Source organism: Neovison vison, chromosome 5, assembly GCF_020171115.1.
Source record: "Neovison vison isolate M4711 chromosome 5, ASM_NN_V1, whole genome shotgun sequence".
Classification (NCBI taxonomy): domain Eukaryota; kingdom Metazoa; phylum Chordata; class Mammalia; order Carnivora; family Mustelidae; genus Neogale; species Neogale vison.
The window spans coordinates 93,701,271-93,725,607 of record NC_058095.1 but is presented as its reverse complement, the minus strand read 5'-3'; the positions used below and the strand labels follow the sequence as shown (position 1 = coordinate 93,725,607).

Below are 24,337 nucleotides of genomic sequence, written 5' to 3'. Positions count from 1 at the left end.
TGTCTGACTCTGATTCTCTGCATGTTTGTACTCCCCATGCTGCCTGATGGTGCTAGACTAGGACTTGGTGTGTCAAGCTTAACCTTACAAGGGACTTTCCAGGGCCTGAATGCCAGAGTCTCCTTTCTGTACTGGTCTTTGAAATAATGGTTCATCAGCTCCTTGATTCTAATCAAGGTTGCCCTTTGCTCATGGTCCTTCAGGACCTGCCATGTGAATCCTAATCTGCCTGAAATTTAGCTTTATTAAAAACATTCAGCCAGTTTATTTTTTTGAACTTTCCCCCTAACTTTTTGTTGAGATCTTGACCATAATTGTTTATTTCTCTGGCTCACACTGAATCCTTTTTGCTGTGAAGTTGCTTGCTTAAGTTCCTTATCACTGAGGTTCTCCTAACATCTTCCCGAAGACAAAGCCTGCTGGGTTGGATTGCTAAACTGAGCATATAGCTAAAAATCCTCTTGGTTAAGTTCTCCCTATATACCCATCAGCGCCTGGAACACTTGCTCTCAGAATTTTCACATTAACTCTACATTCCCTCTCTGTGTTGCCCAAACAGTGCATCTCTGCAACCTACTAAATTCTATTTTACTGCCAAGAATCTTTTTAAAAAAAATCTCACAATCATATTTTAAACACTAAGGGATAGGCATCTGATAAGAACATGAAGTTAAAAAAATAATAATACAAGGTTTATCACTCCCAAACAGAGATGAAATAGCTTGCAGAAAATAACACAGCAAATGAGATGGTGGAATTGAGATTCTAATCAAGTCTGGCGCAAAGGTAAAGAGGATGGTCCTTGAATCACAGCAGGCTTCCTTCTGTGGATGGCTATGTCAGCAGGTGAAGGGGGCTGTGTGGGATTCAGGAAAAGCCCCAGAATAGGAGGCCTCCATAATGCAACTCGAGGGCATCATTTCACCACCTCACAATTGAAACTGTTTTAAAATAGTACATACCTAGTTGCTTATTATGACTCCAAACTGTTCATTTTGACACTGTTCAAAGTGCTTTACCACTATTAGCTCATTTCTCTGTGTTCATTAATATCTTTCTGAAGCCAACACCGTGCAGCTATGTATTTTATAAACTGCTAGTGTAGTTCCAAGACAGTTTCATATCCAGTAGCTGACAGTGAGTCCCAATTACTGACCAAGGACACTGTACCTGGGGGGTAGAGGAGGGAGGGGGTTCGAAGGTGTGGCGAAGACTCTGAGGCCATGAACACTGTGCTGTCATTTTTCTGTGCTTTTTGCTTTGTTGTGTGTGTTTGTTATTCACAAAGTTAGAAGGAGCCTGGCAGGATTAATCTATGACTCGCTTACGTCTCCCATGGTACAGATTACTGGATCTCTATAGGTCATAGTTCTTGTGTGGGGTTTTTGCAGCAAAGAGAGACAACAAAGAGGCAGCTTGTGCAGTGAGCACTGTGGGATTCGGTTCTAAAGTTTTTGCCATCTAGGGGAGAGTAACTCTGGAAGTAAGCTGCTTTGACTAGCCAGCCGGTCAGGTGTGCTTGTGACACAGGCCGATTCAGGCTTCAGGGCCCTTCCTGACAAGGGGCAAGAGTAAGTTATTTATTAAAAACAAAGGAATAGCAATAATAAAATAATCCAATGACAAGTGAAGATTTACTTAAAAAAAAAAAAAAAAAGAACTTTTGAAGTGCTTCCCAGATGTTTTATCTCTGGAAAAGGAGCACTGGTGGCGAGTTCGGTGTCAGCTCCCTGGGGCCCGCCGCTCTGGGCAACACTGCCCTTCGGCGCTAACCCGGACCCGCGAGGTTCCGGCTGTCAGAGGACCAGAGGATGCGGTCGCGCCGCAGGCTCGGATTGGCGGAAAAATGGCAACAAGAGGGCGGAGCCGAAGCGAAGGCGCGGGGAATAGCCGCCTGCCCGGGGAACCCCAGCGCGGACACGCCCCTTCCCGCCCCTCCGCCCCGCCCCGGCCACCGCCTCGGGCCTGCTGTCCCGCCGCGCCGCGCTCCCATTGGTACCCGGCGGTTGAAGCGCGCGATTGGACGGGGGCTGCCGGGGCCGCGGGGCGGGAGCGAGGGGCGGGGGCCCGGCGCGCGGCTGATGAAACCCGGCGCCAGAGCCCGCCCGCTCTCCACGCTCCATTCAGTCGGCGCGGGCAGGTGAACTGCCGGGCGGGGTGCGAGGCCAGCCAGCGTCCGCTAACCGCAGCCGCAGCTCCCGCTCCCTGCGCGCCGCGCCTCCGTCCGAGCAGCCGTCCTCCCAGCGGCGCGTGCCGAGCCCCTCCGCGGACTAGTCCGCATCCTGCCACCCGCCGCCCGCCCGCCGCCTCGGTGAGTGCCCGGCCCCCGCCGGCGCTAGGGCAGCTGCTCGGCCCCGGGTCACCTTGGAGGGGCCCCCGGCGCCGCGTGGGGCCGCGGGAGGGCGGCTCGGGGAGCGGCGTGGGTCCGGCGCCGGGGGTGCTGGCATCCTCCGGGGTGGGCAAGGGCAGGACGGGCGCGGGGCTGTGCGCGCGGGGCCGGTGCCCATGCGGCTGTCTCCTCCACCGGAGTCCATTTTGGTTCCCTGAAGGCGCGCGGCGTGGTGCATGATGCAACACCGGGTGAGTAAGCGTGGACGACCTGGCGCCGCCGTGATGCCCGCCGCGCGCGCCCGCCAGCGACCCGGCACCGGGACCGTCCGGGTGGTCGCGGTGGGCAGGAGGCGGGACTGGCCGCATCAGTGGGCATGCGGGCCCTGCCGGGAGGCATCCGGAGGCCTGCCCTTACATGGCGCGGAGCAGAGCACCCCGCCCCGCCACGAGGTCTGCGATGTGTCATCGTCTTGGTGGGAGCCCGCCCTGAGGCCGCGGGGGTGGTCCCGCGGCAGGTGGCCGGCCTGGACACAGCGGTGCACCCCCGCACCGTGCCTGCGGCGCCCACCTCTTATCCCTAGAGCCCGGCCCGCCTACACCTCTTGTCTGAGTTTCCAGGGTGATTTCGGGGAAGTTCCCCCCGGGTGGGCTTGCTTGTGACCCGATTTGACACATGAAGGCTGAGTTCTTCAAGCCTTCCAGATGGTTTGGAGGGAGAGGAAGTTATTCCGGCTTAATAAAGACAACCTTTTCCCAGTGTGTTCCTTTCTGCGTAGTAGAAAACTTCCCAAACTGGGCAGGTCGAGCAGGCATTCTAAACCCGTGTGTACACAGAGCAGCCCTTGTCCTGAGTACTACTACGGAGTGCTATTTTAGCTCCTTCCCCTTTTCAGTGGGTGTGGGAAGCAGATACCGGTGGTGTTTGTCTGGTGAGATTAGGGTAGTAGAGACATGTGCCTCCAGGAAGAAAACTGCACCTCCCAATACACATGGTGGGGCTTGCTCTCTCTCCAGAGAAGAAACCTAGACTTGTGTTCTGTTCCAGGTGTAGTTATGGGAGGAGAGGATTGGGATTTCAGTCCCCGTTATATTTCCTTAAAAATGTGCTCTTTAGGGGCACCTGGGTGGCTCAGTGGGTTAAAGCCTCTGCCTTTGGCTCCAGTCATGGTCCCAGGGTCCTGGGATCGAGCCCCAGGTCAGCCTCTCAGCTCAGTGGGGAGCCTGCTTCCCTCTCTCTCTCTGCCTGCCTCTATGCCTACTTGTGATCTCTGTCTGATAAATAAATAAAATTTTTTGAAAAAAGTGCTCTTCAAAATTTGGTCAGTGGAGAACTTTTTGTTGGCTTGTGGCTGAATTTTCTAATTGTCTTTAATTTGAATTATAATTTACTTGGGAGTTGATAGTAACATTTCTTGCCCTTTATGTTTGGTTCAGATAGTAGGAAACCATGATACATTTATTCCCCTGATATTTTTAGTTGGTCTCAGTGGAAATTATCATTATTTTTATATGAACACACCCTTCTGTCATTAAAACAAAAGGTCTTATTTAAGCCACACAATCAAAATAGAAGTTAGGGGACAAAGTCAACAATGGATTAACATAGTTTTCAAAGGTTTAGCATATTATGATCATGTTAATCATTATAGATAAATTTAAAGAGTGTCAAAGGAGTTCTGACTAAGCAAACAGGACAAAACTTAATAGAGATCAGAAATATACGTAGTTGGTTGAATCTGGATTTGGGCCAAACGAGTGCTCTTATCTGTATAATTATTTGATTTAGAAGGAAAAAGGCTTGGAAGGCAAGATTGCCAACCCTGGGGAACTTGTATTTTAAGACACATGTTAATTATATTTGGTATAAGTACATGCTTATTGATTGTTCTAGTCTGGAGCTTTTTTTCTACTAAGATCAGTAAAAATATGTAATTATGTTGGAGGGCCCAGTATTATGTCTAATTGGATTAATCCTTTTTCATTATTAACCATGTATTTGGAGGTACTGGTTTATTAATCCTATGGGGGAATTTGAAATAAGAATAAGTAATGGAGAGAAACATTTTCCTATATCCCAGATGCATCTTGTAGCTGTTTATCATTTTATCTGGCTCAGGTCCAAGCAGGACCTGTGGATGGGACCCTAGTGTTTTTCTGTATGATTGGTCTCTTCACGCCTGGGGCCCATCTGTATCACTGCCCTCTTCCAGTTGAGGGCAGATCGCATGAACCATGAGGACTTTGCTTTTACTTTGGATGAGCTGGAGAACCCTCCAAGGATTACTTTAAATGCTGCATGGAGATTATGTGGAGGTGCGGGAAGTGGGCAGGGAGAAATGTAACTAAAGTCTGGAATACAATCCAACTTCATGTTGTATGTGCACGAGAGAGTGACCATATGTCATTTCCTTGAGCGGCGATGGCTTGGGCTGGGGTGGTAATGGTAGAGATGGGGGCGGGGGTTGAGTTCTGCTCCACCTGTAGACTTAACTACTTGTTCCAACTGTAGATTTTAAGATTTTATTTATTTATTTATTTATTTATTTATTATTTGACAGAGAGAGATCACAAGCTGGCAGAGAGGCAGGCAGAGAGAGAGAGAGAAGGAAGCAGGCTCCCTGCTGAGCAGAGAGCCCGATGCGGGGCTCGATCCCAGGACCCTGGGATCATGACCTGAGCCAAAGGCAGCGGCTTAACCCACTGAGCCACCCAGGCGCCCCCCAACTGTAGATTTTAAAGGGAGACTCAACAGGCTTGGCCCGGGGAGTCCACGTGAGGTGTGAAAGAGGTCAAATATGATTCCAAGAAGTAGAGCTGCCACATGGTATTAATGAGATGGGAATATGGAATAATGAGCATGTTGGGAAGGACTCTTCTAAAAGTCACAACTGACCTTTTTTTTTAGACATTTCTGTTCACAAAGTTGAACTCTATCTGTCTGCTCAGGGGCCCCTCTCAGGTGCATGACTGCATTGTAGCCACCGGCCCCAGTATGGTGGCTTCCTTCTTTTTCACCTAGCTGTCTTGCTTCCTTGAACCTAATGTAGGGATCTCTCGGTGCTTGCAGACTCCCTGTGCCCCTCTGCCACCTTCCAGTAACCCACCTTGGCTGTGGGTTTGTCCCATGGCCAGGACGGGGACCCTCTGCCACACGAGGTATACCTCCTTTTTCATTCTTGGGCCTTCAGGGCACCTGCTTCCAGGGGTTTCTTGTGTCTTGGGGCAGTGGCATTGGTTCCCAGGCCAAGGTTGTATCCACCACAAGGATTCAGGTCTCTTCCAGCCACAGAACAGAGGCGTACCATCTCCCATGGCAAATTAACAGCCCTGTAGTACACTTGAGGGACATCTCTCTCCTCTTTGTCCATAATCTTTCTCCCCTGACTCCAATGCATCTTTGAAAATAACCATCCCTGCAGTTAATACTGCATTGGAATCTGTCATGGGCGTTTGCCACCTGTGAGTCAGAAGAACAGGTGACAGATTGGTAAAACAGTTTGGAGGACTGCTAAATATGTTCATCCCACTCGAGAGGCATTCCTTCAGATCATTGGCATTGGCAGAGCTGTGAGGAAGGCTGGTTACTTTACCCTTGGTCTGGAGTCCTTCCTTCTAGGGACACCAGCTCTAGGAAAGACATTTCTGGACACTGGAATCGATTGTGGCATAGGGTTGACCCATCCTGCCACACCCAGTCTTTCCTTTGGCTTTTCCCCTCTGTTGATTGTCAGTAAGGGTTCACTGCCAGACGGTACATTTGGTGACTGAATGGCGTGAATGAATTCGAGTCATGTGTGGTTAGGGGCCTTTCCAGCTTCAGTGCAGGCTGAGGTGAGGTGCCTTGAAAGGAAGGAGGCTGCTTTGGGGAGCTGAGGACAAGTAGGAGGCATGCTGGGAACAGCGCCCCTGTAGGCTTATGGTGTCTGGCTTGGCCACTCTGTGGGCAGCCCGCCAGAGTGGCATTCAGACTCTCAACCCTGTGGACTCCCTCTATCGATAGATAGGGGAAGCCTTCCCTCTCAGCCTCCGGATAACGAAGCTCACAAACTACGAATTCCATAGTATTCTTTGGATGAATAAAGGTCCCGGAATCAATATTGAGAATTCTTTCATGAAGTAAGTTCTTTCTGTTACCAGTCTACTGTTCTGACTATGGCAACCAGAAATCAAGCTCAGGGAAGCCTTCAAAGGCTGCTGCCAGGGGGTTGTATCCAAAGGTGGAAGAGAGGATGTCCCACAGCTTCCCTGGGCTTGTGCGTATTTCTCTGTACTCTCTCTCTTTCTCCTGAGTGGATCGTGGGCTTGTTCTTCCCTTTTCTGGAGGCACAGAGGGCATGGACAGCTTTGTTTCCTTAACATCCTGTATTTCTCCTCTAGTGCTTTCTCCGGAATGTTTGTTCAGATCACTTGACTGTGAGAATGAACACATCCTTTCCCATTTGTTCAGGAGTGGGTTCTACCCTCTCAGTGCTCCATGTGTCACGAATTCTCTATTGTAGCGACTAGCTCGAAGTACTGACTCTGGGCTGCCGGGGAGTGGCCTCTGCTCGGCGTGGCCAGCCTGAGTTTTCCAGGGATCATGGGCTGTGGGGGTCACAGGAGAGGCCAGAGCCCCTTGTGCAGAAGGGGCTGGGTCCCCAAGTGGGGTCTACTGACAGGGTAAGTGCCTTTTCTAATGTATTCTCACGTGTAACTTCTTCACCATTTTGTTTGCCTAATAATCAGCTTCTCCTGCCTATCTTACAGGATTGAGAGGATTTAAGTGAGGTATAATCTATGTTATGTTCTTGACACAGCTTCTGGCACGTATCAGCAGCTTAAAATAAGTGTTAACTATTGTACTGGAAAGAAAACTCAGTTCTTTGGTTTAGGTGTGGAGGAAATAATTCTTGTAACAAGTTTGTTTTGCTCTCCCATTCTGCCAAGGGGTTAAAATATAGTTCCTTTTCCTTGGAATTAGATTGCTGGGGGTGGATGGAGTGCCAAGGTGTTGGGGGGACATTGAGCCTCTGAGGCATCTGCTGACCCAGGTCAGTGAATGTGACCTTAGTTCCTGTACCATTGTCCCCTCTAGCCCTCTGGGGCTCTCTTCACCACTGACCTTTTACAATTGGGGTCATGGGGAGCATTCTGTAGCCTTTTTGCCACAATGGTGAAGGGAGACATGAGGGAAAGAACTGTAGTCTCTGGGCCTGTGCTGGCTCTGACTGCCTTGATGACCTTGAAGCCTTAAACTCTTTGGGGACCAGGGACCTCCCTGGGTGTGTGGGGAGTCAGATTCCTTTCGGTCTCAGATCCATACACTTTGGGTTTAGCCACTCCTCTGGAAAGCTGAGCTCATGGCTCCATTCCTAGTGCTTGCTTGTCAGTGTGTGTCTGTGTGCGTGCGCATATAACACTGAGAAAGTGTGTGTGTGTGTGTGTGTGTGTGTGTTTGGGGGGGCTTATCTGCCCTCACCATAGTCATCCTGACACATTTTGTCCAAATTACCCTGACAGCTTTGGGTATAGAAACCAAAGCCAAACACTTCCACCTCTGTTTTCCACCTTATTTCATCCCTTTTCTGGAGGTGACAACAGAAGGTCCCCTAGGGCCTTGGGGTAGGGGTGCTGGGCACCTCCCCTGGGGCAGCAGTGGGAACAAGGGAGCAAATCCATGCTTACCCACTCTTGCTGTTGCTTCCTTACAGTGTTGTAACTGTTGTCTTCCTATCTTTAGGTCTCTTGGAAGTGTATCTTCTTATCCGTCAATGAAGTGCCATTAACCAGAGTCTGTTGCATCAAATAGGAAGGAAGGGAGAGGCCCGGGACTGGGTATGATCAGGACTCACTAGTGCTTACTGAGTGCTCACTGTGTGCTTGGCACTTCATGTGTTCTGGTAATCCTCACAGCTGCCCAGTAAGGTTGGCAATACTGTTTTGAGTGACGTAAAGCAGAAGCTCTGAGAAGTGACGCAAGTTGCCCGTATGTGTGCACTTGGGCAGTAAGTGGCAGAGCGAGGACTTGAACCCTAGGGGCCTGGCTCCGAGTCCCAACCATCAGTGTGCCTTGGGTGTGCGGGTGGCAGCCTGTGCCAGGTGCCCACCTCCCCTGGGACTGTGTCCTGGCACGCCATGTGTAACGGGTGGTGCCCAGCCAGAGATAGAGCATGGACACTCACCACTGCTCGGTCCCTCGCCCCCCTTGCTTCTGAGTGAGCCCTGGAGTCGCTCCGCTGGACAGCACCCTGCTTTCCTCCCGCTCCTGCCGGCCTGGAACGCAGCGCAGAGCTTTAGTGCCTACAGACGGCCATGCGGGGCGCCAGCCAGACCTGGAGCTGCTGGTGTGTGTGGCGGACACTGGCAGGGTGGCAGGCTTCCTGGGTCGCGGTCTGGCATCCTGGTCAGAGCGGAACTGGATGTGGTACTTGCTGCCCAGGCCACGGGGGAGCCCTGTTTCACTCCTGCATGTCGGGCCATCTGGGCTCCAGGAGAGCCCTCTGCAGGACATCCTGCGGGAACTGGGAACTTCATAGGGGGGCAGTCAGCCTCCTTCTGGGGACCACATCTTGACTGCTTCCCTAGTGTACTGTGGTGAGCTGCCCCAGCCAGGGTAGCAGTCAGGGCCCTCAAGCTGGCAGGTGTTGCAGGGACAACTTTATTACTTCTCCTGCCTTTCTCTTCCTTTTCTCCTGGGCTATTCCTGCCTTGTTTGCAAACATTGCAAACTTAAAGAAAAGTGGCAGGAGCAGTGCAAGGAGCTTCAGTCACCCTTTTCTCAAGTTCACCCCAGTAGTTGTATTTTGCTCCTTCTACCCTTTCTATGTAGGTATCTACGGCTCCATCTGTCTGTCTGTACACACCCATATGCGTTTTTTTCTGAATGATTTGAGACAGAGCTGAAGACATCATGCCCTTTTATTTACCCCTCTAGACTTCAGTGTGTATTTCCTAAGAATAAGGATGTTCTCTTGCATAACCAGAATATGATACCCAAATGAGGAAGTTGAACATTGATTCACATTATTATCTAGTCCACAGTCTGTATTTGACTTTCAGTTGTCCAAATAATGTCCTTTATGGCCATATATATGCATAAATATAATTTTTGTGTGTTGGGGAGAGGATCTTTCAAAGGAACTATGGTCTAAATTTCTATCTCACATGCCTCTTTAAGAAAAAATGCTTCTGAAAGTTTGAATGCTCATTGTGAAAAATTTGGAAACTACAGAAAAATGAGAGAAGGGGAGAATAAAAATAATGTGTAATTCCAGCACGGAGGCTTAGCGCCAGGCTGGGTGAAGGGCTTGCGGCAAGGTAGGTGTGGACGGCTTTTGCACAGGAGACCTACACCCCAGACACTCGGGGCAGGAGCCCATGGTGTCCTTGGGCTTTGGGGAGGAACAGGCTCCCTGTCTGGAGCAGAGAGAGGGGAGAGTTTTTCCTGCTCCTGCCCACCTCTTGGGTGGTTGCCCACCTGAGCAGGTGAACTTAACCACCTCGGGGTAGAGGAGGGTGGAAATCATTAGTGAATACCCAGAACTTGTTCAAGACGTGAAAAGAAATGATGCATGTCCTGCCTTGTCCAGTATATACCCCTGACTTCCTAGACCTAGCAGAGGGGGAAGATGGGAATGGGCTTCAATCCAGAGAAATGGCGCTACCCTCTTGGAAAATACCTGTGGTTTTTTAATGTGCTTGTTAGGCTTGCCTCTTGTTGAACCTCTTGGGCCTCTGTGAGCGGGCCAGTGGAGAAATAGGAGGTGAAGTTCTAAATTGTGAATTTTGCTCTTTGTCCGTGACTGTGCTCCCCAAAAGTTCCTGGGGGAAGGTTTCAAGACTTTTCTATGAAGTGTGGATCTTGCTCCTGCATTTCATTTATCCAGGCTGCCCTTTTTGTCATCACGAGTGATAACTGAAAGGGGCTCACTTCTTTGGGCCCTGGAAGGGGTCTTCACTGAGTAAATCTGGACTCTAGAATGGTTTTATTCCAAGAAGCTGCTATCGCCTTGTCCATGGCTCCCCATCCTTTTGTACCTCAGTTTCCCTGAGCTGTAAACCTGCATTATGTGTGAAAAAGGGCATCTGCAGGGCGGGATCAAAAGCCTCAAGTATTTTTCCATGTGTTTATTTTTTCTTCTCCTGCACCAGACCCTCTCCTTGAAGGAGCTGGCCTTGAGAGTGACAGGGTGGGCAGCCGCCCAGACTGTGGACACCCTGCTGAGGCCACGGAACTCCTAACCTGGATGGGCCAGGACTGGAGAGCTGCTCTTCAAAGAAACCCTTTGAAGTGCAAACATTTCCTTTCCTGAAAAGAAGGGAAATTGAAATAAAAACCTATTGTTCTGTGCAGACAATGTTCTCTTGGATCAAAGAGAGAATGAGGCTTATAAAGGGAGATTCACAAATTAGACCTTAATGTGGTGCATGGTGATGAAGGTGTGACTGCGTTGGTGTCCACTGCCCACGCTCTGTGAGTTGGTAAGATTGTGTTTTCCTCCCTTAACTAAGGTCCTAAATGTAGGTTTTTCATGCTGTATTTAACCGTCTCTTGTTTGTGCTTTTGTCTTGTGGTAAGCATTTAGAAATGTCTTTTCGTAAATTGACACCATCCAGGATGGAATATTATGTAGCCAATGAAAATGGCATTTTCTCCCCCCACCCTTTTTTTTTTAAAGATTCACTTTTTCATTTTAGGGGGGCTGAGGGGCAGAGGTGAGGGAGACAATACCAAGCAAACTCCCCACCGAGCATAGAGCCCAAGGTGGAACTTGATCCCACAACCCCGAGATCATGACCCAAGCTCCAAGAGTTAGACGCTTAATGGACCGAGCCACCCAGGTGCCCCGAAAATGGCATTTTCAAAGAATACTTGATCTTATGGGAAAAACTTTGCTGTTAAAAGTGAAAGTAAGGTCTGGATGCAGTACTCTGTGTTCATTATTATGTTATCGAGATATATATTTGCACAGAAAGGAAACACTGTTAAAATTGGACTTCAGTTTGTTCACTGATCTGTGTGTAGCACTTAAAATAGTGCTCAACAAGTCCTTGTTGGGTGAATATTTACACAATTAGTAAAAATAATATTTTTTTACTTTTTTAAATTTTTTTTTAGAGAGAGCGCGTGCTTTTGGGGAAGGGAAGGAGGAGCATGGGGAGAGGGAGAGAGAGAATCTTAAGCAGGCTCCATGTTCAGTATGGAGCCTGACTTGGGGCTCCATCTCACAACCTTGAGATCAGGACATAGGCCAAAATCAAGAGTCGGACACTTAACCGACCGAGCCACCCAAACATCCCAATAAAATAGTATTTTAAAGGCGTAAGTTTTTGGACTAAATAGTAACATTTTGGCAGGTGGAAAGAACAATACATTATTTTAAGTTTGTTGTACTGCTGTCCTGACATTTCAATTTGGGGTTTATTTTGTTTTTCGGTACAAATATGTTCCACATTTTGTACTTTGGTACAAATCATACTGTGAATGAGTGACTTTGACATTTCTAGTTTTGGAATAATCGTCTTCTGTTGAAATTAGACTATCAGAATGTTAAAGTTTTTCCTGGGTTGGCTATGAGGCACTTCCATAGATGGGGTAAAATCGTATGTTTTCATATACTCTATAGCTGATGTACCATTGGAGCAGCTTATCTTGTCCTGTTGTTTTTGCCTGGTTCGTCCAGGATGTCTTATTTTTGAGTATTAATATTACCATGAGACATTGGATGTATGTTGGCCTGGTTTTGTTTATAAGTTCTTTAAAAAACACAGCACCTCACCTTTACCTGCAATGTAAGTTAGCTTTGAAAATGGCCCTAGTGTTGGTGGATTTTTGCAGGGCAGGTGAATGGTACAGCCACCCGTACCTGGCCTAGGTGAGATCATTTCATTCCTGTCGGAAGGACACAGGTTCTTAGTTTTCAGAGCTGCATTGGAAGCCTTTCCACTGTGCCATCTGCACAGGGTTCTGGAAGCCTGGTCTTTGGGAAGGCTTCCTTGGGGCCGTTTGCGATAAACTGGTGGCATCCACACACTGGTTCTCCTGTGGGTGGCAGCTTTCAGACTCCTGCGGCTGCAGTCCATAATAACAAATCAGTTTACACCGTGATCGAGTACACATATCGGGGCACACCATGTCTAGAGATTAAAATGAAAGTTTTCATGAAGCGTCCTTCATTGTTGTACCTGCCGTGCATCCTGATAATTTTCCTTTTCTATTGCATGTTTAAAAAAAAAAAAAATCCTGCTGGCAACTTGCAGTTTGCAAACTCTGTTAGGCTTGGGCATGCTAACCTGCAAACCCGCCTGTCCCCCGCCCCCCGCCCCCTTGGTGGCCTGAGTTTCAGGTTTGCTGGGCTGGGGAATGGGAGGAATTATCAGTCCAGGCCAGTTTGGACAAAGGCATTCAGAGGGTAGAGGTTTCCTTTCGTGGTGATTTGAGGGTTTCTAACTGAAGTGGATATTCTTTTTGGTGATGATTCCCAAGCAGGTGAACAGGGACACAGGGCAAGACCTGTGTGAGTTCCCGGTGTGGTTTCCTGCTGATGCAAACGGTGGGCTCGGTCTTTTGCTCCCCTCACGTGCTGGTGCTTTTGAAATTGGCCTGGTCAGGTTTTTTCATGTGTGGTTTTTTTCAGAGATGGCCTGAACGTTTGTTAATTCTAGCACTTTGAAAAGTCTTTTTTGAGTATATTTTATTTATTGTGATTTGAAGAAGAACCTATCTGAATGATAAGCCTTTCAGAGTTAAAGATTTATGGGAAGATGAGGGAGAAAAGATACTCTAATAGAAATACTGATTTTTGGACTTTTAAGTCTGATGGATTAAAACTGAACAGAGCATTGAATATATAATATTAGTAATAGCGGTCTTATCATTAAATAGTTTGCCTTGAAAACTTTGAATGGATTTTGCATAAACTTAAATCTTGCTTGAGAGTTGTTTGAATATTTTTTTTCTTAGAAAATAAATATTTTTAGGTAAGAAGTCTGTGTATATTATTTATTTATTTGGGGGAGTTAGTGACGGGCAGAGGGAGAGAATCTCGAGCAGACTGCCCGCTCAGTGTGGAGCCCCATTTAGGGCTCAGTCCCAGGACCTGTGAGATCATGGCCTGAACCAAAACCAAGAATTAGATGCTCAACTAACTGAGCCACCCAGGTGCCCCTGTGTATATAATTCTTAAAACAATTGTAAGTCAGGGGAATTGATTCTGTGAACTAGAGTACAGTAACAGAACAGAATCAGAAAGAGATAAGTTGCCTGCTATGTTGAAACATTGTACAAAAGTCTGTCCTTGTTTCTTGTAAACTTCTCTTATTTATTATGCTTCTCAATAATAATAAATTTATTGTAAGAATTCAGAATACTTAGTTTATAGCCTTTCAAAAATTCATCTGTAAGAAATAAATATTACTACCGCTACTGATACTATTAGGGAAGAATCCTCATGAACTTAATTTTATGCTCTTATATATGTTAATATTATGTGACATGTGGGATAATCTGTTATTGTAATTGCATAACACATCCCTCGTAAATCTATAACCCCAATTTGTAGCAGCTGGTTTTGTTAAAAAAGAAAAAAACAAAGCACTTTTGTCAGGAGACATTTCTTTCTTTCTAGAGAGCAATCTTGGGTGATATTTGGCAAGAACACTCATTAATTCTTTGAGTAGTCTGAATTAACTAGGAAGAATGTCTCACTAGTCTCAGAGTTGGATACAGATGGAATTTTGGAAATTATTAGGTGTCGTTTGTGGCCGGATTCAGTCCTAATTACTGAAGGACTCTCTCAGGTCTGTGGGCTGATGAGTCAGGCAAGGGAATTGCCACCCTGGATTTCTTGGGTGATTTTGAGTGAGGGCAAGAGGCTGGGGAGGAGAACATACTCTGCACAAAGACATTCCTGTTGCTTCTGGCTGGCTGTTAACTGTATTGCCTTGACAATCTGCAAGGGAGTTCTTGCTGAATCACCTCAGAGAGCCTTTGAGCTGGTGGGAGGTTTGGAGCCTCTTAGGGGGGTGTTGGCTCCCCAGCAGGGGTCTTTTTCCATTGAGGTGTGTGACTGTGTGCATGAAGGAAATAACATTTGCCCTGGAGAAATGGTGCGAGCAAAGATAGAGAGAAGGGGGGTGATCCCTCCGTCCTGATGCTTTATAGGAACAAGCAGCACTGTCCCAAGTTCAAATGAGTAATGACTCAGAAACCGTCATTCTCTCCCTTTCTAGAATTGCTCCTGCCACTAGACAGAAGCTGCTCTTGAGCTAACAGGACTTTATGGCTCACTTTATTCTGTGTGTGGGCATGGATATAGGCTCCTCTAAAATTCTGTGGCCTGCAACCATAGTCCTGCTAGGTCTGGACATCCACAGGAGGCCCGCACTTACAGATGCACTTGTACACTAATCAGATAAAAACTTAAACTTAGGGACGAGACTAACCGTGTCATATTTTGTAGCGCACAAAGCAAGAGACTTCGACTGTATTGTGTATGTTGGATGGATTTTGCAGTATGTCCCTTACTTACTACTTTTATTCTTCCGTCACTGTCTAGAAATCATGGAGGTAGGCACACACGTGGATTAGGCAGATGTAATAGGGCAGATGTTAAGGAGAGAGCAAAGGGATGCATTTCAATAAGTATGTAAGTTAAATAACTCGCATAATGAAATAGTGCTTTTCGTAGCCTTAAGGTCAAACTTCAGGAGGCTCTAAACTACCTAGACCAGTACACACGCATACAGGTCCTTCCCTGGAGATCTCCCTGAAATGCAGATCTGATTCAGCAGGTCTGGGGTGGGCATTTCTGACTGACTCGTGGGACCTCTTGGATGAACAGGCATCTGCCTACTACTAGAGCCTGGAACTAATCAAGGAGACGTGAGCTCCCAAAGACAGTGCCTGGGCACATTTGTCTTTGTGGCTCCAGTACCTGGGGGGCAGTGCTTGGTATTGAGTAGAGGCTCAAAAGGTAACCTTTTCAAGAGCTCAAGCAGTTGTTGTCCCAGAGCCCACAGGCTTCAGGGCCCCTAGGATGGGAAGGGTGTGGGGGCCCACTGGTATACTCATTTCTGACCAGCCTGATTATCTGTTTACAGCCAATTGCAGAGAGGAAGTGGTAAGTCAGATCGTAGAGGTGGGGCTTCTAACCCTGGAGACAAGTGATAGCTGGGGCCCTAGCAGTAGAAAGGCAGCAGAACAACATAAAAGGAGATGCAAGAAGTAAATAACCAATGTGGTTTGGGATACTTAAGCACAGCGGCCCCCAGCCCTCTGCATTTCAGGATGTCTATGTGCACAGTTTCCCTGTCTGAGAACGGGGGAAAGTTACAGTCTCTCACACTGTAGACTGTGTTGAGGTTTAAATACACCAAGTGAAAAAAAAATAAATAAATACACCAAGTGAGTTGAGACTCTTGCCTGGTATTCCATAAATGTGAGCTATCTATTTTGTATCAGGGTTGATATAGAAAGGGCATAGAAAGGGTTAAGCCTCAGCCATCAGGGAGGTTTCTGCCAAGTGAGAAATCCGGTTCCAGAGGCTGCACATACATGTGTTATTACTTGGCTGGTGAAGGAGTAGGTGTAAATTAACATGCGAGGCGATTCCTCCAGAAGGCTGGGGAGTGGTGCAGTGGGCTCAGGAGAGGTTCCTGCTTGTTCTCTCTTAGTCAGGAAATTCTTCATGCAAGAGATGAATGTCAGGAACTTTCTAATTAAGGGGCAGGGGGAGATGTGCCAAGGGATGGGGCATGGCGGTGCCAGAGTGGGTATGGGAGGCGAGGTTCCACAGCCTCTGCTCAGAAGATATTGAGCCAGGATGCCACTTAGCAAAGGAGGGCATACATTTGAGTGAATGCTCAGGTATTTAATCTTGCATTTCCTTGTGGTTGATTCAGAGCATTTGCAGAGATGGATGGCTGAAGGTCAAAGGGGTGCTCAGGCACAGATCCCATCCACCTCCCAGAGGCACTAGGCTTAGCCAAGGGGAGAGACTTGCCTTTGAATAGTCGGGGAAGAACTTGGCTGCTTTTGATAACCATTCAGTTAGAGGCTCTGTGCCTAGTACACATATTGGCATTGGGGCATTTAAAGTTTAAGAAAGAAGGCAAGGCAGAGCAGTTTCTTAAAAAGCTTTGATACAGTCCTGTTCCTCCATGTTTCACTGCAAATGCTGTGAAAATGTCCAGAAGTCTTCCAAAGTCCTTGATCTGAATGGTATTCTTGCACCTCTTCACAGGGTGGGAAAAAGGGTGGGGTGGGGGAGAAGCCATGGGAATGTTATTAAATTCAGTGTGTATGATTTTTATTTTTATTTTATTTTTTTTAAAGATTTTATTTATTTATTTGATAGATCATAAGCAGGCAGAGAGGCGGGGGTGGGAGTGGTGGGTGGGAAGCAGGCTCCCCACTGAGCAGAGAGCCTGACGTGGGGCTCAATCCCAGGACCCTGGCATCATGACCCGAGCCGAAGGCAGAGGCTTTAACCCACTGAGCCACCCAGGCGCCCCTGTGATTTTTATTTTTGCTGTGTTTCCTGGGTTCCTTAATTCATATGCTTATGAGAAGTCTTTCTGTCAGACGGCATATAGAAACATCCTTTACATTTTTCTATGAAATTTGACACTCGACATCACTTGTGAGCCATGACTGGACCTTCTTGGAAGCTCTGGGGATGGCGGTGGTGACGGTGGGGTCAGTGTGTGGGATTGGGGACTGACCCATGCCCTGTACTCCATGCCCTTTGGTAGTTTCTGCCTCTTGCCTCCCATATGTGTTGCCTTTATGATATTCCATGATGGCCTCTTTTCTTTGGGACTGTCGGGTTTTATTTATGGCACTTCATACAGGAATGTGGAGGATGGTTTGCAATTAGCCTTTTTATACTTTTCAGTCTCAAGAAACCTGCACATTCTTTATTTGTCTCATGAAGCAATAAGATGAGCGACTTATATTGGGTGAAACTTTGCAATCTGGTCTGTGAATAATCACTTTGCTTTTTAGCACTCGTCATGTTGGCAGAGATAGGTCTCTAGTTAAGCAGAGTGGCCAGGTAAGGAAATGAAGGCATGTTCTAAGGTGTAAAAATGCCTTGTAAAGAAGAAGGTGCAAGTTCCACTCTTCATGCACGTCTTTGTATTGTCTGAACACCACAAGGGGTAACTTCTGGAGTAGGGGATGTTTTTATGAACGTGCAAGGAAGTCATGTGTGGTAGAGGGACAGCAGGTGCCCTCAACACAGCCTGGGGAAAGGTGGTTAGCTCCTGGAGCCCTTTGTCCTTTGTTGCCTAGACACAAGGTCCTCCTTGGGACTCATCACATCATCCTCTCCAAGTGCCCCCTGGTTTGAGCTCCCCTGTCAGCTAGACATGGCCTAGGAGTCCCGAGACCTCCATGCCACTGGCCTAGTCATGGACTAGTGCGATTATGGGCAAGACTGAGCACTCAGGGCCCCATTTTCTGCTTTTGAATTTAGAAGAGATTCGGTTAGGATACTGTCTTTGGGGGTTCCCAGTCCTTAGCAGGAAGTTGGTGACATTGCACAATTATGGAGCCACTAAAAAGCTTCACGTGGTTTGATGTCTATACTATAAAAAGTAGGTGTGGAGTGGCAATAGAGGTGATCTGCTATAGCAGAAAACAGAAGGTGTGGTGTTAGGTTGGTGCGAAGATCTTGACTCAGAAGGGTCACCTTGCCTGTATTAGCTCAGAAACAATGAGCTAGGCTATTAGTGCAGCCAGGGGAGCACAGTGGCTCCTGTAAAAAAAAAGAGAAAAAGTACCAGGTAACCAGCACCCACACAGTCCGCCCGACTCCCACTGGTTCCCCCTCGGGAATGCTCCAGAAGAACCGTGCTGGTCACAATTGTGTGTTTCCCAAGCTCATTTCTGGAAAGAGTGAGCAGTCCTGGACGCATGTTCATGGTCCCCTGCCGGGCTGGTGGCTGTTTATCCGTAGACAAGGGCAAGAACTTCCTAGCAGGGGCGGCCAGTTGCTGGGGTCAGGTGCTTGGCAGCAGTGTCAAGTTGTGTGGGGCGTCTCTTGCGGAAGTTTTGGAATGTCGGGATAGGCCATGAGAAGCTTTAGTCCCAAAGGATCTCACTGGGGAAGGAGCTTGAGAGAGGTGATTTTTCAAAGGACAGCCAACCATACACATGAAGACAGACAGAGGCCCCATCACGGGAGAAAGTAAGCAAGCTGGCCCATGTTAACCTGGCTTGAGTTGGGCATGGGCTCTCAGCAGCAGCAGCAGCGAGAGTAGTCCTCTGCTGGAGGCTGGGTTTCTGGAAAACGCTTGCCGGTGTTCTTGCTTCTGCTTCGCCTCTACCTCCTCGGAGAGACCTGTTTCTCCTCAATGGAATGAAGAAAGAGGTCTGATAGAGAAGGTTCCTGCTACCAGGAACCGTGTGCAGAGAAAAGGGAATTTGACTTTTTAAAGTTTGCTGCTTTTGATGGGTTGTGACAGAGAACCCGTGTGAGAAGTATTGAAGGGTCACTGCTTTGCCAGTGGTGGTGAATCTTCCTGGGGCATGGAGCGCCTGACTTCCGGGAGGAGGTGGCAGCTGAGGGCTGAGGGTCAGCTGAGAGCCTCACATTGGTCTCTGCTGGGAAGAAGCCTTCCCTTTTTCGCTGCTCCTCAGCCCTCGCCATGTCCTGGAGTAGACTAGCTTAGGGACAGATAGTGGGACACCTGGCTCCTTTCATGGGCTTAACTGCAAGGATCCTCTTAACGGCGTTCTGCCCAAGGTCCTTTAGATTCACCTTAGTGGATGCGATCCGGCTGATGACGGAGCTTTCTCAGTTAGATGTGCAGATGTGTGTGTATAAAAATAACACACCGGTGGATTGAACAGCGTACACTCAGCTGTGCCACCGAGTTCACGTAAGGTTCAGAGGAGGACAAAGGATGGCAGATAGTCAAGTTTGCAAAAAAGAAAAGACTTCGCTTGTACAGCTGAAGTTCAGATATCTTAAATATCTGCTTTCTGGACAGAAATCCGATAAGGGTTGTATTACAGAAGAAGGGAAATTTCTAGTCTGTAAGTCCCAAAGAAGGCTTTGCTTTTGTTTCAGAATGGAGGGGAGTTTATAAGACGGTTTGCTGGAAGATTTGGGACTGCCCGGTGTGGCAATGCCAAGGGAAGGGAGTTTGATTAGCGTCTGAAACTCCCTGCAGGCCACGGCCAGATGAGCTGCAGATTCCTCAGCCAGCTCTTGAAGTTAGGTTGTCCCTTGTCCAGACTTTCAAATGTCTTAGAATACAAAGCAAATCATGCTTTCTGCCTCTGGTAACAAATTGACAGAAGCAGAGGGAGTAGAGGCCAGAAGGGAAGTGGGCTCAAGAAGAATGTTGTTATTGATAGGTGGATGGAGCCAGGGGTGTTTGGAGTTTATCACCAATCTTTTGCAAATGCTATCATGGGACATGCCTGCTAACAAAGCAAGCTCTGTGGCCAAAGACAGGACTCTTGGCTGGAGTACACCAAGTCTGACTGAGATGTTGTGTCTTACGTTCTTGGCTCTCCAAAGCTGGGCTGCTTGACATTTCGGACAGGAGCAGGACAAACTCGGGGCCTAGGATGCCCATCTGAGTTGTCTTATTTACATTCTGTGGTCCTTATAAAGTGAGTTGCAGCCGCAAGATGGACACAGCCCCCTCTTGGAACTGAATACCTGCAGATTCCCCAGCCCTATCTGGGTGTTCCCTTCCACCCTGTCCTCCCTTACCTGGGACCTGAGAGGGCCGTGCCCACACAAGCACGGCAGCCCTGACCTGGTCCTCACCTCTTCGGCCGCTCTGTGTCTTACGCACCCGCTCCTACCCCCAGTGCAGTGCTTGTAACTGGCTCGTGCATTTGGCTGCAAACGTGGGAGCCCACTGAGTGAGTCTCCCTGCTCCGGCTGACCCTGGCCGAGCTGGGTGGGAGTATGGAGTTAAGAGCTGGAGTCCGGCCAGATTGCTGGCCAGAGCTATGGAGAAAGCTCGGGATGCCATCAGGAGCAGTTCCCACTGGAGGGAAGGTGGCCTCAGAGAAGAGGCACAGGAAAGGGGAGCCTTCAGCCCCATCTGACTGTCAGGTTCACTGCCCCTTTAACCAAAGCAAACCCATATGCTATGTATAGAACTTTATTTGAATTCTAGAATTGACCTTGTGTTTCACTGTTGATAATTCATAAAGTTTCATCCTGGCATTTAAATATAGGTCATTAATTTAAGAGCTCAGCAATAGACATGACAAGACAGGCCTCCTCCAACTTAGAGCTACCTGGATGGACTGTGGTGCCAGGCAGGCCTGGGTTTTGGCTCTGGCTCCAGTGCTGACCGTGCACAGGGACCTGCTCCAAGCCTTGCTCCGCTCATCATTCAGACAGACCCAGGCTTTCAGGGCATCGGATAACCCAGGGAGCGGCTGACCGGTGCTCTCGGCTCACAGCTACATCCTTAGCTGTCAGGCAGTGGATGTTGGTTCCCTGTGTATATCACTCCCCAGTTTTCTGTTTACCTTCTAGTGGTGGTGGGGATGGTACATTTGTTGTCCAGAAACGCACACCACAATATATGCTCCTCGCCCAGGGTTCCTCAGCCAATGAAAGGTCAGAACCCTCAGCGCAGGTCCAGCGGACAGCTCCCGTGCAGCTTGGGTATTCTGCAGGATCCATGGGAAGGTGTTTTGGTGTCAGCCTTTGGAAAGAGGGGAGCGTTGGGGATGCTAAGAAACATGTCAGTTGCATTAGCTAATTCCTAACTGTGAGAAAACTGCTCAGTCTTACAAATCTGAGGTAGCTAATGATTCTTTCTGTAGAATGCGTTTTATTTCTTGCCTCTGCCCGTCTCATGAGTTGATGCTCTTATTCACAGAAGCAGTAGGCAACATTAAGCATTAATGATGTTTGTTGTAGGTTAATAGTAGAAGGTGTATCTTCAACTCTGCCTGAGGAACTGTGGAGCCTTTTTCTGGAAGTTGCAAGGCAGGCATATCGCTCCTCCATGTCAGGACAGAGATCTTCCCTTTGGACCAGCTTTGAAAAAATTAGTACTAAGAACATAGACTCCATTTGGAATTTAAATCTTTCAGGCATTGGTATGAAAAACCTTTGATTTTAATTTGCACATAAACTCCCTTTCAGCTTAAGTCTTTTAACTCGGTCATAAAATACCTAGAAGTCTAGCGGAGGCATAGAGTGTTTGTTTTATGCCAAGAATTAGCATATCCATAAGCTAAATACAGCTTTCACTTTGTCCGGGCACGAGTTTGTTTGTAATTTCTAAATTTGGGGCCTTGTAGCACAGTGGAAAGTTCCACAGTAGCAAAGCAAATAAAGGGTTGGTTCTTTTCAAAAATTCCAAATATACTGTGGACTTATCCTAAGTTAGAAGAAGTATACAGTACTCTTTATAAAAATATATGTCCCCCCCCTTTTTTTCTTTTTCTGAAGTTTATTGTTTTAAGGCGTCCCTGGGATTTCTTCCAGCACAGATCAAGGGAAATTGGTGCAGGGTTGAAAATACTTTTATGTTTAAATAAGAAAATTATGTTGTTCTTAGATGTTTGTTTGATTAAGGGCTCCCATAACTAAGGAAGAGTTACAACAGTTACATAAAGGGGCATAGGAAAAAAATGGCATTCTGAGCTAGATTCACTTTAGTTTGGAGGTGGTGGCCTTTCTTCTTTGCTTTATTCGTGTGAATCTTAACATGTGCTTCATCAGGCGGCATTGCAGGTGTTTTTGTTTGTTTGGTTTAGGTTCTGCCCAAACACTTGTGATTCCTACCACAAACAATCCTCCACTGACAAACTAAAGAGCAAAGACTATTAGCTCCTGTGGTGATGGCCACAAAGTGTTAAGATTCACCCCAGGCTTGTGTTTTCAATAATCATATGAGATTTCAGATTTTTAAAACAAACTCTTCAAGAAGTGTAGAATCCATTCATCTGTTGAGCAGGTATTGCTTGTGTGTGGAAGGTGCCAGCCCTGTGTTACCAAAGTGCTTGCCCTTTATGGGGCGGAACTCCTGGGGTTCTCTGCAGATACTGCAAAGATGCAAGCAATTGGCTGAGAACCCTGTTTTGTTTTGTTTTTTAAATATCTGATAAATGGATTTTAAAATTTTTAAATTATTTTTAAATTTTATTTTAATTTTCACTGTTCCAAGATTCATTGTTAGAACCCTGTTTTTTTAATGATGAAACCAAGGAGAGTAAATGCTGTGTTCTCCCCACCAACTTTGATCTGAAAACTAAGCTCTTACTAGTGTCCTAAAATTGCTCACAGTTGCCTCTCTTTCTGATGTGATTCAGTGATCTGCCATCATTCCTCACCCCCATTATCTCTCGGAAGTAGTTAATATGGTTGGTTGTTCCCTTTTCCTGCAAACGCTCTTCTTTTCTGGGTCTGTGGCAGGAGGCTTCCTCCAGCCCGCATGTGAGGGGGAGTCACCACACAGCTGCTGGGACCAGGGAAGAGCCTTTGTGGAGAGGCAGTCAGGACATTGGGGCTGATGGCTGTGGGCAAGGAGGACATGTGGTGGGGCTGAGGTGATCAGGCCTGAGCCATCAGCACCAAGCTAGGGTTATCAGATTTCGCAAATGGAAGTACTGGATGCCCCATTAAATTTAAGTTATAGATAAGCAATGGTTGCTTTTCTAGCATAACTTTTTTTTTTCTCTAAGAAAAGTATTTTTTGGCATGCTTAGGTCACAACTGTGATACATTGGAAAGATACTTACACTAAAGCTTTATTCTTTGCGTGAAATTCAGATTAATTAGGTTTCCTATATTTGGTCTGGTAGCTCTCTGCCAAGCTAGCACGAAGACCTTCCATGTCGTGGCTCCTGGAACCTTCGAAGGGTGAGGGTGTGGCCAGCCAGGAGACACATGGAGCCACACTCCTTACTTCAGAGAGTCCATCTGCTTGTGGACTTTTCCTAGAGTTGCTCTCTTCCTCTCCACTCCCTTCTTAGCCTCCCAGAATGCAAATGTTCCCCACAGTCTCTTACCTGCCTTGCTGTCTCCCAGGGAGCTCTGTCCCATGAGCACGCCCCTCTCTCCGGGAAGCCCCATCCGGAGCCGTCATGTCAGACTCTCACGCGCCCAGCTGCTCGTGGGCAGCCCCGGGGGCTCTGCTGGACACACCGTTTTGATCTGAGGATATTTTGACTATGTGAATATACACGTTTTCTTAGCAATATCGTCACAGATAAATTGACGATGATGAAACTATTTCCCTGAGTGAATTCCCTGAGTGAATTTCAGTTTTAAGTCAGTTAAGTTTTTTTGGAGCACCTCTTAAATTTTGTATTTTTTCCTGAAAGCGCTCTCATCAGGTTAGATTATTTTCCATTTACATTTTCAGGAAAGGTCTTCTGCATCTGTCAACCATTCTCTGTGGCCAACTCTACTCAGTGTAGCTTCTGCTGCTGTGTGTTCTGTGCCTCTTGTTCCTTCCAAGTCTGGTTTTATCCTGGATCACATTTTGCAGAGTTGGGTTTTTCATACTGAGTTGTCCTCTGTTGGTTGTGTGTACAAGTTAATTGTCTCTAGATGGTCTGTTTGGTCTACCATGTTGCTCATTTTTTTCTCTCATAGGCTTCTAGCCTGTCGGTGTATTACGAACGGACTCAGAGAGAGACTGGTGGGCTCAAACGGTCAGGGCCTCGGTACCTCGGGCTGGCCTCACTCTCGCCTCAGTCCTGATGCTTCCAATCCCAGACTTAGGATTCGCCTCCCAAATGTGTTTTTCTTGACATCACTTCTTTTTTTTTTAAAGATTTTTTTTTATTTATTTATTTGAAAGACAGAGATCACAAGTAGGCAGAGACAAAGGCAGAGAGGAGGCAGAGAGGAGGAAGCAGGCCCCCTGCCGAGCAGAGAGCCCGATATGGGGCTCGATCCCAGGACCTTGAGATCATGACCTGAGCCGAAGGCAGAGGATTAACCCACTGAGCCACCCAGGCGCCCCTTGACATCACTTCTTAAGGAATCCTCTGTGTCCCTGTCAAGCGTGCTTGAGGTTTTAGAGT

General features: G+C 47.5%; 1 protein-coding gene across 4 annotated transcripts in view; it reads left to right on the top strand.

The window, feature by feature from the left end:
* Window positions 1–2,120: 2,120 nt before the first annotated feature.
* The window catches only part of SLC7A1 (solute carrier family 7 member 1), a 79,185-nt gene continuing 56,968 nt past the window's right edge, over window positions 2,121–24,337 (top strand). For 2 of the 4 annotated variants that reach the window (XM_044249526.1, XM_044249527.1), the window contains exon 1: window positions 2,121–2,311. The gene's annotated coding sequence lies outside the window, so the exon portion shown is untranslated. Of the gene's footprint in view, window positions 2,312–10,764; window positions 10,792–24,337 lie in introns of those variants that run through there. The other 2 variants (XM_044249530.1, XM_044249529.1) reach the window with 2 other exon arrangements.